The following is a 15,725-nucleotide window of genomic DNA, read 5'->3' as shown; positions in this document are numbered from 1 at the left end:
CTTGCTCATGATCCCGGCCAATTACTTGAGTTTTAAACTCTTTGTTAAGGTAAGAGTCTGCTTCCCATGTGGAGAGTGTACTGTCCCAAGCTTCAGGGGTTTGTATAGCTGTTTTCAGAGATACTTGTAGGGACCTGTAAATTTTCAGTTCTTCCAAGATGGTATGATAAGGGGCGAGGTATTTACTCCTTTCCTGGCCTGTGACCACAAGTATTCCTTTCTATCCCCTAACTGTGAGGAGGGTTTGCTCTGTACAGCCACTACAAGCTCCACCATGCCAGCACTCCTCCTCACCCCAGCACTGCTGGCCAGAACTGTGACCCAGATCCAAGCACGGGCAAAGCAAGAGATTCCTGCCTCCGCACTGGCAAAGAGATCCCTGCAGTCCCTCTCTGATCAGCCACTGGATTCCCCCTCAGTCTGTGGGTGGGAAGCTCGGGGAGCAGCTGCCCCCCGCCCCAGGACCACGCTCTTGGGGAATGGAGCTGAAACCCTGCCTTCCTCTCTCAGCACCGACAGAAACAGACTTTTTCCACTGACCTTCTAAGTTGTCTTTGGCATTAGTGGATTGAGGAGTCTGGAAACCACCACAGCTGCCCGCGATTCAGTCCTCTAAGGCTTGCTCCAGGTTTGCTGTGGCCTGTGCGCCCACACCACACTGAGCTGCGCTCCCAGCCCAGCGCAATACACCTTTCTCATCAATCATCCAGGTTGTCTTGGGCTGGAAATTTGTTTCACTCTGTGTTTTTGTGGGTTCTGCTTCAGAATTTGTTTAGAGCCATTTTTTATGAGTATTTGGAGGGGTTTAGGGGAGAGCTCAAGCAAGTCACTGCTTTCACTCTGCCATCTTGGCTCCGCCCCTCATGAAGAAATAGTTTCAAAGACTCAAAATGAGATATTGGTCTGGGCTGAGAACTTAGAGCTACAGGGCATTTTGGTCTCTCCATTTATTTGCATATAACTTTTTTTTAAGACAAGAAAGTAAAACTCAAAAAGAAATGCCAACTCATATAACTATTTGGAAACTGATGGGTAATTTTAAAAGGTTTGTCGATTTTGTAGGGGAAATTTGGTAATTTGTTATCTTTTAAATAAAAAGTGAATCACTGTGCTCCAGGAGGCTATGATTTAAGCCAGTGAAAGATATAGGAGATAAGCAAAAATCATGGAAAGTAAAAACTGGAAATAGGAAAGGAGTTAGAATTAAGAGCAGCTAACAGAAGGCTTTAATTAGAGGTAAGCTCCATGTCACTGGACAAGAGCTTCATTTCCACATATTGCTCTTCAACACCCCCTAGAGCTCAAGATAGGTGAGGCTTCTCAGAAATGCCTGATCCCTTTTGATAACCCATTTCTGGTCTGAGAGGGAAAAGAGAAAAGGAAAAAGAGGAATCTCAGCAGTTATATAAAGAAGAGATGCTGAGATTTAATTGGAGGAAGTAGAATCCTAGTGAATGACGAGCTGACAAGGCTGGTTTGCTTTGCCCAGAGAGCCTGCCTGAGATAACTTAGATTAAATCTGTTCTAATCAGACAAACGTTTGTAATTTGTTTTCTTGACATTGGTTTACTTTATTTATATACTTGACAGAACAGTGCCCTGGTGAGTAAAAATCTGACAAGATAGGTTGGTTCGCCTTGTTCAAGAGTTAACCTGAGCTGTTTTGCCGTGAGCTCTGTTTGAGAGAATTTGATTGGACAATGCAGTATCCTGGGAAGTTAATAGCTGACTGGTCTAGTCTGTATTGACCAGCTTTGTCATTCTCTGATTTAAAGTGAACTGCTATGCAAATTATGAGGTAACACTTCCCAATGTTCCTTTAAGGGAAATTGTAAGATAAAGCTTATAAATACTATAGTTCAGGAATAGAAGAGAATTTGCCCAGCTGGAGTGCAATGAGGACCAACACACAAAATTTCCTGAATGGACCAATGAAATGAAGACCTGAAGCACAGAGTTACCCTCAGAATGTGGGTTTTTCATGCCCATGTGCTTCCCCAAAGATATTAAGTACCTTGTGGGGAAAGTGTGACTTGGGTTTATGAGTAGATCATGTTCTTATTATTGCTGCATTTGTTTTAAAATGAATGCCTGTGATATTTTTGATTAATTGCTAAGTACTGTATATATTTATATTTAAGATCTAAGTATCATTGTTGGGAATAACTGGTTTGTATGGATGGAAATACATTGATAGGGGCTCAAAAGCTAACATGATTCAAAGGGTATTGTATTCCATTCACTACAAAGTTACCTCTAGGTCAGGACACTAGGAAAATTTGAGTGTAACCTTATGGTTGTGGTCCTTCACAGGAAACATAATCTTATCAGTTTAAGGACAGGTTGTAGTAAGTGAGCCAGCCTGGGAAATAAGTGGGTGTCTACATACTTATGGGGGAGTGGCGAGACGCAACAGGTAGGGGAGACATCCTCTGCATGTACTATCCTAGCATTATACTTATAAGTATTGGATAATTTCATGCTATTACATTTGATAGAATGTAGCACAATGTCTTGCACATAGTAGATGCTTAATACTTGGTTTTTTGGGGGTTTTTAGGGGAGGCAATTGGGGTTAAGTGACTTGCCCAGGGTCACACAGCTAGTAAGTATCAAGTGTTTGGTCTGATTTGAACTCAGGTCCTCCTGACTTCAGGGCCAGTGCTCTATCCACTGCACCACCTAGCTGCCCTGATGCTTAATACTTGTTGACTGATCTGTTGATTCTGATTTTTCACCATGCAACTACAAAGTTTTTTTTTTTCCCATTGCTATATGCAAGATCTGTTCTTTAATTTTGCAGTTATAGGAAACTACAAAATTAAACCCTGCAAAATGGATCTCTAGAGATCATGCCCAGGAAGGAGTATGCCACTCAGTTCTAAATACCTATCCTGGGACCACAGTCTTCACTCTACACTAGCCATTTTCTATATACCTCTTGCTCTGAGAACTGTTATCAAATTAAATGATAATGTTCTCCATTGTCCCACTTACCATCCCTGTGATTTCATAGACAAAACCGCATTGAAATCTGATTCTACAATCTCTTCTGCAATACTTCCTTCCTCCCCCTAATGAAATATCTTTCTACCCCATCTCCACCACCTGCCCCGGGGTCAATCCCAGAAGGATAGCCCTGTGATATGATGTGTATACGGAGGGAGACATGACTCTTGATCAGCTGAAAGATCTTTGAGCCTGTAATACTGTGTAAGGTAGAGAGACTTGGGAGAAAGAGAAGTGGAGTTTGAGAGAGATGGTACAGAAGCAAAGTATGAACTTTTGAACAGCTAACGGGAGGCTCCAGAGCTCCAGACATATAGGGTAGCTGGTCCTACAACATGTCCCTTGATTCTTGGCATCCCTACCCCAAGACGGATAGGCCAGATTTCCCCAATGAAACTGTTCTTTTCTTGGTGGAATTAGAATTTTATCTTATTTCTCAGCTGAAGAGTTCATTTTTTCATCTTATTCTACCATCTACACTAATTTGTATAACTTTCCCAACTTTTTTTTTCCAGTGTGTTCCGATAAATATAATTGCTTTCCACTTGTGATTATCTTTTATGTATAACTAGTGTTTGATGGAAGGGAGCTAAACTGACCAATGTTAAGAAAACTGTAAACCTCACCTTTTGAAAGTGGCTTTTATTTTGAATTCCTAAACAAGCATGATATCCCCTAGACTTCAAATATCTAAGGTTTAGTAGATACATATAATTCTAGTTTAATACAGTCCATTCTGCTATAAATGGGATGTCTGTGTTCCTAAAAATCATCATACTATGCAAAATTACAAAATAAAAAATGTATGACTAATGGGAAAAATAAAGTTTAGGGTCACAGCACTCAAAAACTTTTGTCAGTGACACATTAGAAAAGAGAGCAACCTGATAAGAAAGGTAGTCTAATGCATCTTAAATGGTCATGAAATACATAAAATACTACAATAAATCATGGTTCTGTCTGTGGTCTCTGGCGGCTGCTCAGCCTGCCCCTGGTTCCCATGGAGCCAGGGCTGGGGTCTATGGCTACTGAGAGAGCAACTTTAGTGCCTACAACTCTAGGACCTGGGAAGTAGAGGCTGAGGCCATGGCAGAAGTAGGGGAAGTTGGAGTGGGGAATGGAATTCATAATGTGGACTAGCCCTCCTCTGCCCACAGCTCCTACTGTACCAGAAGATATACAAAAAATATGACATTTTACCTAGGAATAGATCTGAAATTTGCTTGTGCAAGTGAGAGTCAGAAGAGTTATAACGTAAGTTATTGTGAAGTGGTACAGTTATATGTGTTCTCACTTTCTCATGATATGCAAAAACAAATTTTTAGTTGTGTTCAAATTGCTCCCTGCCTTATCAATCACATTGGAACAAATTTGTGTTCTCAAAACAAGTGTCATAGGAGCACTGGCTGTACCCTTTCTTGAAGATAGAAGAGTGAAAAAATGATCACTCAGCCATAGCTGTTGCAGACCCTGCCTGTCCCTCCATTGCTAGGATATTGGTGGTGCAGTCACAGCACTCCTACTCTCCTTAAAGGTGAAAATCATAGTCTTCTCAGACACAAAATAGACCAGATCCCAGAACATTTCTGTCTAAATAAATTTGTGCCACATATGGACTAGAATTCAAGGGTGGGGAACTTGGACCCAGTCAAAAGGCCTCACTTGAGTTCCTAGAGGGCCACATATGGCCTCAAGGCCACAGGCTCACCACCCCTGGACTAGATATTCCATGTTATGTATATATCATTCCTTCAAATTCCTAGACAGATGGAAAATCTTTTCATCTTTCCCTCAAACCTTCCATGTCACTTCTCCCCTGATCTTCCAGCTGAGGACTTCACCCCAAACTTCACTAGAAGAAAATGGAAGCCATTCTTCCAGAGCTCCCTCTTTACTCCTTTTCCTCATCTTGTATCAATCAGATGTCTTCCTCTACTATCTCCTTCCTCATTCCTGTTTTACATAAAGAGGTAATCCTTCTACTTGTCTAGGCAAACCCTCTGCCTTGATCTCACTCCATCCCATCTTCTTCAGCAAATTGCTCCCTCTATTATCCCTACTCTCCCTTGAAAGAAATTGAATTTTTCAACTTCTTCCTATATGCTGACTCATATCCTGCAACTTACAAACATGCTCATGCTCACGTCCTTAAAAAACCTCACTTGATCTGACAGTCCCCATTGGCTGTTGTCCTATATTTCTCCTCCTTTTCATGACTAAACTTCTTGAGAAAGCTGTCTACACCCAGTGTCTCGACTTCCTCTTCTCTCACTATCTTCTAAACCCTCTACAATCTGGCTTCCTACTCCTATGTTCACTTGAAACTGTGCTCTCCAAAGTTACCAATTATCTCTTAATTTTCTCAATCCTCATTCTTCTTAGCCTCTTTGCATCCTCTGACACTGCCAATCCCCTCTCTTCTCTTGGATACTCTCATTTCTAGGTTTTTGTGATATTGTTTTCTCCTCAGTCATCTCAGTCTCTTTTGTCAGATCTTCCTCCAATTATGCCCACTAACTTTGGGTGTTCCTAAGGGTATGCCCTTGACCTTCTCTTCTCCTTCTATGGTATTTCACTTTGTAATCTCATCAGTTCGCATGGGTTCAATTATCATCTTTATGTAGATAATTCTCAAATTTATTTATTCAGTTCTAACCTCCCTACCTCTAGTCTCACATTACCAATTTTTCATTGGACATCTTGAGCTGGATGTCTCACAGACATCTCAAATTCAACATGTCCAAGACTAAACTCATTCTCTTCTCCCCAAAACCTTCTCTTCTTCTCTATCTCCCTATTACTGTTGAGAGTACCACCATCCACCCAGTCACCCAAGCTCACCACTTCAGTGTCATTCTTGACTCCACTCAATTCACCTCACATTTTCAATCTATTGCTAAGTCTTTTTATTTCTACCTTTACCTTTTCATATCTATCCCCTTCTCTCCACTCAAATAGCTGCTGCCCTGGTGAAGCCTTCATCACCTCATTCCTGGACTACTGTAATAATCTTCTGGTTGGACTCCCTGCCTCAAGTATCTCTCCATTCCCATGAATCCTCCACTTAGCTGCCAAAATGATTTTTTTTTTTACTTTTTGGTGAGGTAATCAGTGTTAAGTGACTCGCCCAGGGTCACGCAGCTAGCAAGTGTCAAGTGTCTGAGGCTGGATTTGAACTCATATCCTCCTGACTCCAAGGTTGGCTCTCTATCCACTGTGCCACCTAGCCCCCAAAATGATTTTATTAAAGCACAGGTCTGACCACCTACTTTATCAATTCTAGCAGCTCTTCATTATTTACAATATCAAATATAAAATTCTCTGGCTTTTAAATCCCTTCACAAATTTACCCCTTCCTATCTTTTGCATCTTCTTAGTCTTTTTTTTTTGTCAGCCAAAGACAAGGTTTATTAGAACATCAGCCATATAAGGCAGACTCTTAATGAGTCTGAACATTAGTAAGCTACTGGCTAGATTTTAAGAATCTAAGCTTCTTCTTAGTCTTCTTACACTTTACTCTCCTCTACATACTCTAATATCCAGTGACACAGGTCTCCTTGCTGTCCCTCAAACTTGATGCTCCATCTTTCCCAACTCTATGCTTGGAGTTGTCCATTGACTGTACCCCATGTTTGGAACATTCCATCTCATCTCTGACTCACCTTCCTTTAGGACTCAGCTTAAATCCTATTTGACAAGGAGACTTTCCTGGTTTCTCCCTTTCCTTCCTACTTCCCCAACCCTTACTAATGACTTCCCTCTGAGATGATCTCCTATTTACTCTGTATATATCTTGGCTATACATAGTTATTTGCATGTTGTCTCCATCATTAGAATATGAGGGGCTGTGTTCTTGCTTTTCTTTATATCCCAAGTGCTTAGCACTTAAATATTTATTGTCTGATTGACTACAGAAAAAAAGAATTACAAAAGAAACCCTTTTTATAATCTACATCTTAAATATTTGAAGTCTAGGGGTTGGTTAGGGGTTCAAAACAAAAACCCTTTCCCTGGTCACTCACTTCATAGAAAATCAATACTTGTTGACTGACTGGTTGAATGAAGAAAAGAAGAATTTGTGTCATCTACATTATGAAGTGTAGATGTTGCCAAGCACTTGAAGGCCTGGCATATGTAAGAGGGATACGATTTTATATAACCACATCATTCCAGAGTTGGAAAGGACACCAATGGCCATCTTGTCCAAACCATACCTAACTACAACACACACAACAAGTGGTCATTCAGTTTCAGCTTGAAGACCTCCAGTGGGGGACCCTATCACATCTTCAGGTAGCCCAGGTTACTTTTGGAAAGCTCAAAAGCTCAAATTATTCTTATTATCATTATTAATAATAATAATAATAACTAGCATTTACATGCTAACTTAAAGCATTTATATGCTTTAAGATTTGCGAAGTACTTTACAAATATCTCATTTTATCCCCATAGTAGATTGGTAGCAGAGAGAGAGAGAGAGAGAGAGAGAGAGAGAGAGAGAGAGAGAGAGAGAGTAGATTGATATTATGCTCATTTTACAGATGAAGAACCTGGGGCAAACAGAGGTTAAGTAATTTGCCCAGGGTCATATGGCTAATAAGTATCTGAGGCCAGATTTGAACTTAGATCTTTCTGGCTCCAAGTGGAATGGTCTATATCTAGTTTTTTCCAGATATCAAGCCTATCTTTTCCTCTTTGCAACTTACACCCACTAGTCCTGGTTCTTTGGCCAAATAGAACAAGTCGGATAGTTGGATGGTGCAGTGGATAAAGCACTAGAGCTGGAATCAGAAAGACTCATCCTCATGAGTTTAAATCTGGCCTCAGACACTTATTAGCTATGTGACCCTGGGCAAATCACTTAACCCTGCTTGTCCCAGTTCCTCATCCATCAAATGAGTTGGAGAAGGAAATATCAAATCACTCTGGTATCTTGGTCAAGAAAACCACAAAATGGGGTCATGAAGAGTTGGACATGACTGAAATGATTCAAGAACAGTCCTTCTTACACAGCAGCCTGTTAAATACTTGAACACCGTTATCACGTCTCCTCAGAGTCTCCTTTTTCTCAGGCTAAACACACCCAGTTCCTTGAACCAGTCTTCATATGACATATATTCAAAGTCCTTTTTCATTCTGATGACTGTCCTCTTGATACTCTTCAGCTGATCAACATCCTTGCTAAACTGCAGCATCCTCTGGCCAGAGAAGAGTATCACCCCTTATTTCTGGGAGTTATGGTTCTCTTAAGGCAACCCCAAATGACATTTTTTTTGGCTGCCACATCATACTGCTGATTCGTATTGAACTTGTAGTCCATTAAAATCTCCAGATTTTTTTCAGCTGTCTAAACTTGCCTCCCTCATGTTGTACTTGAGAAGTTGATTTTTTAAATCCAAAAGTAAGATGCTACATAGTCTCTACTAATTTCATTTTATTAAATTGAGCTCAATGCTGCAGCCTGTCAAGATATTTTAGATATTGTTATGCAGTGTGGCAATGCTAGTTTTGCGTCATCTGAAGATTTAGTAAACACGTCATTTTTACCTTCATTCATTTGTTATTTAACCAAAAAAAAGTTAAATAACAAAGGCCCATGTAGATTTGTGTTCAGAGCACTCCACTAGACACTCCCTCCCTAATGGGCACTGAACCATAAAGACTACTCTTTGAATTTGGTCTTTGAACCAATCCAAGTTCACTTAGTTAAATTATTATCTTTTCCAACATTTCCATCATTTCCACAAAAATAGCATAAGAATTTTTCTTAGACACTTTGCTAAAATCTAGGCAAACTATATCTATTGCATTCCCCTCATCGACTAATTAATAACCTGGCATGACTTGTTCCTAATGAAGTTATGTGTACTCTTTGTAATTCCTGCTTCCTTTTCATCTCCTTAATGATTCATTCTATAATTTCCCAAGAATCAAAGTCAACATCTCTGTCCTAGACTAGCTAGTTCTCTTTCCTTTTTCGAAAACTGGGATATTTACCCTTCTTAAGTCTTCCAGTCCTTCTGTTCTGCACTACCCTTCCGATATTGTCAATAGTAACTTAACAATTTCATTTGCTAGTTCTTTCAGTACCTGAGGATATAATTCATCTGGACTAGGTGCCCTTGAGTTCCTCAAAGGCAGTTAGATGCTTTTTCACTATTTCCCTATTTTTCTTGGGTTTCAACTTCCTGTTAGTTATTTTTGTTCTGTCATGCCCAGTTCAAGTTATTATGCTTTAAACAGGGGTGGGAGGGAAGGATAGAGAGAAAGATACAGATAGTAATCATAATTGTGAATGTGATATATGAACATAATAATGGAATACTATTGTGCTATAAGAAATGATGAACAGACAGACTTCAGATAAACCTGGAAAGACTTGTATGGTTTGATGCTGAGTGAAGTGAGCAGAGCCAGAAGAACATTATACACAGTAACAGTCACATTGAGTGATGACTCAGTTTGATAGACTTAACCCCTCTCATCAATACAAGGATCTAAGACATCTCCAAAAGCCTCATGATGGAAAATGCTATCCACGTCCAAAGAAAGAACTATGGAGTTTGAATGCAGATCAAAGCGTACCATTTGCTATTTTTTTTCTTCTGTTCTGTTTTGTTTCCTCTTTCTGGTGGTTCCTCCTATTAGTTCTAATTCTTACTTACAACATCACTAATGTAAAATATGTTTAATAGGAATGTATATGTATAGCCTATATTAGATTGCGCCATCTTGGGGAGGGAGATAAGGAGGGAGGGGGAGAAAAATTTAAAACTCAAAAGCTAATGGAAGTGATTGTTGATAATTCAAAATAAATTAATAAAACATTTTGAAAAAAAGAGTTATTCTTGGCAAAGAAAATGAAAGAAATGTAAGAATTAAGCAGTGCTGCCTTCTTTCTGTTTTCAGTCATCGTTATTTCATGCAAAAAAGCAGTAGTCCTATCTCTTCTTTGATCTTTTTTTCTTTCCTTTTTCAAAATTAACTCCTCCCTTTTTTGTCCTGAGTTTTCCTTGCTGATGCACTCCTAACCCTATATTTACAGGATTACACTACCCTCTTACCTTCATTCTCTACCTGACTTTGCCTCTATGCTTCTGCACATAATTTAAAAAATCTGAGTTGGTAACTTCAGCCAATTCTCGTTTTTTTTTTGGTTGTCATTAGAAATGATTCCCTTTATGTCTTCAGAAGTTCATTCTTGAGAGTTTCTCATCTTTTCTAGGCTGATTTCCAAAGGGTCCTATCTATTTTTCCATTGAACTCTTTAAAATATGCTCTTCTAAAATACAGAATGCATGTAAGACTATGTCCATGGCAGCTAGGTGGCACAGTGGATAGAGTGCCAGACCTGGAATCAGGAAGACTCATCTTCATGAGTTCAAATTTGGCTTCAGGCACTTACTAGCTGTGTGACCCTGGGCAAGTCATTTAACCCTATTTGCCCCAGTTCCTCATCTACAAAATGAGCTGGAGAAGGAAATGACAAACCACTCCAGTATCTTTGCCAAGAAAACCCCAAATGGCTTCATGAAGAGGCATGATTAAAATGACTTAAAACAACAAGAAAATTATGTCCATCTTTCCTTTCTTTCTCTATAGTATATTCTATGAGAGAGTGGTCAGTTACCTATAGGATTCTCATCATTTTCACCCCAGTTTCTCCATGTGAATGAGAATCAGGTCCAGAATAGATTTTCTTATTGTTTTTTCTACCTTTTGAAGGATGAATTTATCACTAAGGTTATGTAGCTGCTTTACTTTTAGTAGAAAGTGAAACAGAGAAATCTCTAGCAGATAGAAATCTGAATAATGGAAGTTCTCCATCATTATGATATCATTCTTTTGTGCTGAATTTGTGGTCTATTTCTAGAACTCCCCATCTGTTTCTGCCTCTAGTATTTTGATTACAAGAATCACTTGTTTCTCCCTCAATCTTTAAACAATTGTTCTCCACCATATTTACCCCCTCGATTTCCTTTCATAAACATGCATTCTTAATATATGATGCTGCTGAATCCTACTACCTTTTACTTTATTATTCTTCTTTTATTAATGTATACCCATCCACAGACATATTTCTGCCATAGATTTCATCCCACTAAGTCTCAATAACATTTATTAAGTCAAAATTGCCTCTTTGCATTTGGATCTCTGGTTCTTCCTGCTTGTTGCTTCAACTTTGGACATTTGTTTGTAGGCATTTGAGGGCATGGGTTTGACTAATGGCTCTTTTCTTAGATTTCTATGTCTTAAGTGTTTCTAGGAGTCATGACTACTGTTATCCTTCCTCTATTAGAGTTGCTTTCTATCATATTTAGCTTAGTGGATATACACAGTCAGTTTTCTCTCTGCCCATTCTTTTCAAAGTCCTTTTGATTAGACTTGCCAGAATCCAAGGAAATACATTCTTTGCTACATGCATTTCATCCCTGACCAGGAGCCTATCATTTTTATATTTTAATCCATGGTCCAAAAATCTAAATGCTATTCTTAGATACCATCTTCTTTTCCAGGTGTTCATTTTCAAAATAAATTTTTCTCTTTTGCATCCCCAATCTTCATTGGGCAGCACTCATGAAAACACCATCTGGGTCTTGATCATTTTCAGTTTCTTCATAATTGGCAATACTTTCTATGTTCCTTATGGCAATATCTTTATACTCACATAAAGACAAGCCACCCCAGAAAGGTGTAGTATTCATCCATTTTGACAAGTCTACAGAAGTTGTGTTTTTGCTATAGACCTTTGGAAAAGAACAGTCCTCTCAATGGCTGTTATATTAACAAATAGCAGCCTTAGTACCTCCAAGCTGATGCCCTTCCCTTCTCACTACCATCCCCTGTTTAGGTATTGTCCTCTCCCATTAGAATGTGAGTTCCTTGAGAGTAAGGACTATCTTATTTGCTCATATTTGTATTCCCAGCTTCTAGCACAGTGCCTATCATGTGGTAAATACTTAAATTCTCTCTCTTTCTGTCTCTCTCTCTGTCTCTGTGTGTCTGTCTATCTCTCTGTCTCTCTGTCTCTCTCTCTCTCTCTCTCTCTCTCTCTCTCTCTCTCTCTCTCTCTCTCTCTCTCTCTCTCTCTCTTTGCCTGTCTGTCAAAGCAGGGAGACACCAACTGTGATTATTATTTACTGGATGATATCTGACTTAGTAGGCTCTCTTGCTCTGTTTTATCATTCCTTGGAGGACAAAAATCTTCCTCTTTATTAAATCTTCCCTTCGTTTCTGGAAGAGTATCAGTTTTGTTGTTGTTTCTGTTTTCAGATTCAAGTATACTGCTGTCCTTTTATTTCTCTTCTCTTTGTCTTCTGTGTGATACTCTTCCATTCCAACCTCCTGATGAAGGTCAAGTCCCCACAACCCCAGCTAAAATTCTGATTCTGAAGGCTGCATGAAGGGAAAACATACTGAAAGATAGGGAAAGGCCTAGAAAAAGAAGGTTGTGGTACCAAATTTAAACTTGCCTATATCGTAGGTTTGCTCAGAGATGATGCTGAACGGGAGCATTCCAAGCACTCTTGAATTCAGTTCAATCCAATCTATCAAACATTATGAACCTACACGACCCCTATTCTAGGCAGTCAGGTGGCACATGGGTAGAGCGCTCTCTTTGGAGGAAGGAATCCTGCTTTAGACACTAACTAGTAGTGTGACCTTGGGCAAATCACTTACCCTAGCTGTCTCAGTTACTTCATATGTAGAACATGAACGATAGCACCCAATTTTCAGAGTTGTTGTAAGGATCAAATGAGGGAATATACACGTATAGTACTTTGCAAACTTGAAAACACTACATAAATGCTATCATTTTAATTATTATTATTGAGAAGCAATGTGATATAGTGGAAAGAGTACTGGACTTGGAATCAGGAGTGACACACTTATGAGCTGTGAGATCATGAGAAAGTCCCTTAATCTTCTTGAGCCTCAGTTTCTTCATCTGTAGAATGGGATGAATAATAATAACATTTATATAGCACTTTGAGGTTTACAAAGTGCTGTATCTATGCCATCTCATTTGATTCTCTCGACAACCCTGTGAGGTAGGTGTTATTATTATCTTCATTTTACAGATGAAGAAACTCAGCGTAGGAGAGGCCGACTGACTATCCTAGAGTCAGAAAGTTATTAAGTGTCTGAGGCAGCATTTGAACTCAGAACCCCCTAACTACAAGGCCAGCGCTCAGTCCAAGATTACACCACCTATTTGCTTCATAATACCAATATTCACATAAGCTTGCAATAATAAGGAAAGGAGTAAGCATTCATTAAGCAATTACGGTGTAGTGGGCACTGTGGTAAGCACTGTGTATATACATACAAGCAACAAGAAAGACAGTTCCTGCCCTCAAGAAGCTTACATTCTAATGGGAGGAGGACAATACACAAAAGGAAACTCCAAGAATTAAGGACCCCTCTGCAAAATGGGGGCTCCAGGAGGAGTGGGAGAAGTGTGGGGGTGGGGGTGGGGTCTGGTAAAGGGTTATTCCAGGGTGAGCAGGCAACATGAATGGTAAGCTATTCCAGGGAAAGGAGGCTCTGGTTGCTGAGGGCGGTGTCAGGAGTAGCCAGAAGTTTTGGTTTTGAAGTCCACAAAGTCAGGCTTCTTCTGGCTAATCCTACAGCTTCTCTCGGTGGCTGGGGCTTTCTTTTCTGGAACAGTCCACTATCCTCTGCAGCCTGCTCTCCCTAGACCATTCCTTCAAAAGGCCTGTCCCCTTCTACAATTGATAAGTTCCTTTCAGAGCCTTTTGCGTAGGGGCCACTCACACGTACCTCACAGGGCTGTTGTGAGGAAAAAGTTTTGCAGTTGCCTTAAATGTTGGTACAAATATAAGCTCTGGGAAACTTAGGAAAGGAGCTCTAGTTATAAAAACTTTATAAACAGTCTCAACGTGAGACATTTTTCCTGTAACAAAACCACTTTGAAGGAGGGATCTGATAAGCATTTTACTGACCTATTCATGACTCAGGAAGCAAAGGGCAAAGATTATAAATTGAAACTGAAGGGAAAATGTAAGTAGCACTATGAAACATAAGTACTAAAAATAATACTGAAGGAGTTTAATTTTTTCTTTGTGGTTATTTAAAAAAACTTGCAGAACCAATGTTTCAGTGAAAACTGCTACAATAGAATGGCTACTTACTCCTCTGACTGTGAGAAGAATCCAGATTTGCATTCTTTCTTTATCAAATGATTTCCTGTGATATTAGTTTTTTTCCAAGAGATTTTCTCCTGTTCACCTGGCAAATTTGTCATGAACTCTGAACTATGGAAAGATTATTTCTTACTACATTTTGCTGAAAGATAACACAGAAAATGAATTGATCTCAATAGTTAACACATGCACCCAATGGCATAGCTTCCTAATATATAAAGGAAAAAAAATGAAATGAATCCCAAGTAGAAATATTCAATCAAACCATAATAATGGAGGACGTCAATTTTCCTTTATCATTCCTATATCATTCCTATATAAACCTAGCTAAAATTAAATATTGTGGACCTGAATAGAATTTTAGAAAAATTAGAAGGAGTGTATACAATCTCATCTATGTATGGCACCTTTACAAAACTCTATCATGGGGCAGCTAGGTGGCACAGTGGGTAGAGCACCGGCCCTGAAGTCAGGAGGACCTGAGTTCAAATCCGGCCTCAGTCCAAACACTTCACACATGCTAGCTGCGTGACCTTGGGCAAATCACTTAACCCCAATTGCCTCACCAAAAAAAAAACACCTAACAAAAAAACTCTATCATGCCTTAGCATACAAAAACTTTACCAACAAATGCAGAATCAGTACTGATCACAACACAATAAAAATAAATAAAAGGCCACTGAAAAAAGTATTAAAAAATCAACAGGCGACTAAATCACTTACTCCTAAAGATTTATTGGGTCAAAAAACAAATCATAGAAATGATAAATAATTTCATTAAAAATAACAACAACGATAATACAACATCTCAAAATTTGGGGGATGTAATCAAAGCAGTCCTTAGGAGAAAATCTCCATTTCTAAAAATTTTATTAATAAAAAAGAGAAAGAACAGATCAACGAACTGGAAATTCAACCAAAAAATACTAGAAAACCAACAAAGTAAAAAACCCAATAAAACACCAATATAGAAATACTATAAATTAAAGAAATTAACAAAATTATCAAAAACCCAGAATCAAAACAGAAAGACAACTCTAAGCCAATATCCTTAATGAGCATATGTGCAAACATTTTAAATAAAATATTAGTAAGGAGGCTAGAACAACACATCACATATGACCAGGTTTAATTTATACCAGAAATGTAGAGTTGGTTGCCTATCAGGGAAACAATAAACTTAAGTAACCATATTAATAGAAAAATCAACAAAAATCATATGATTATACTATTAGATGCAAAAAAAAAGCTTTTGACAAAATACAACACTCATTTCTGCTGAAAGCATAGGAGTGAATGGACCTTTCCTTAAAATGATAAATAGTATTTATCTAAAACCAAAAGCTATGATTATTTTAAAAGAGAATTCTTTCTAATAAATTCTGGGGTGAAACAAAGATGCTCATTGTCACCACTTCTACTTGACATAGTATTAGAATTGCTGGCTCTACCAATAAGACAAAAATAGGTAAAGAAGAAACAAATTATCACTTTTTGCAGATGATATAATGGTATACTTAAAGAACACTAAAAAATCAACCAAAAAGT

The sequence above is a fragment of the Phascolarctos cinereus genome, unplaced genomic scaffold (genome assembly GCF_003287225.1).
Source record: "Phascolarctos cinereus isolate Bilbo 61053 unplaced genomic scaffold, phaCin_HiC Scaffold_5;HRSCAF=322, whole genome shotgun sequence".
NCBI lineage: Eukaryota > Metazoa > Chordata > Mammalia > Diprotodontia > Phascolarctidae > Phascolarctos > Phascolarctos cinereus.
This window is presented reverse-complemented; position numbering follows the sequence as displayed.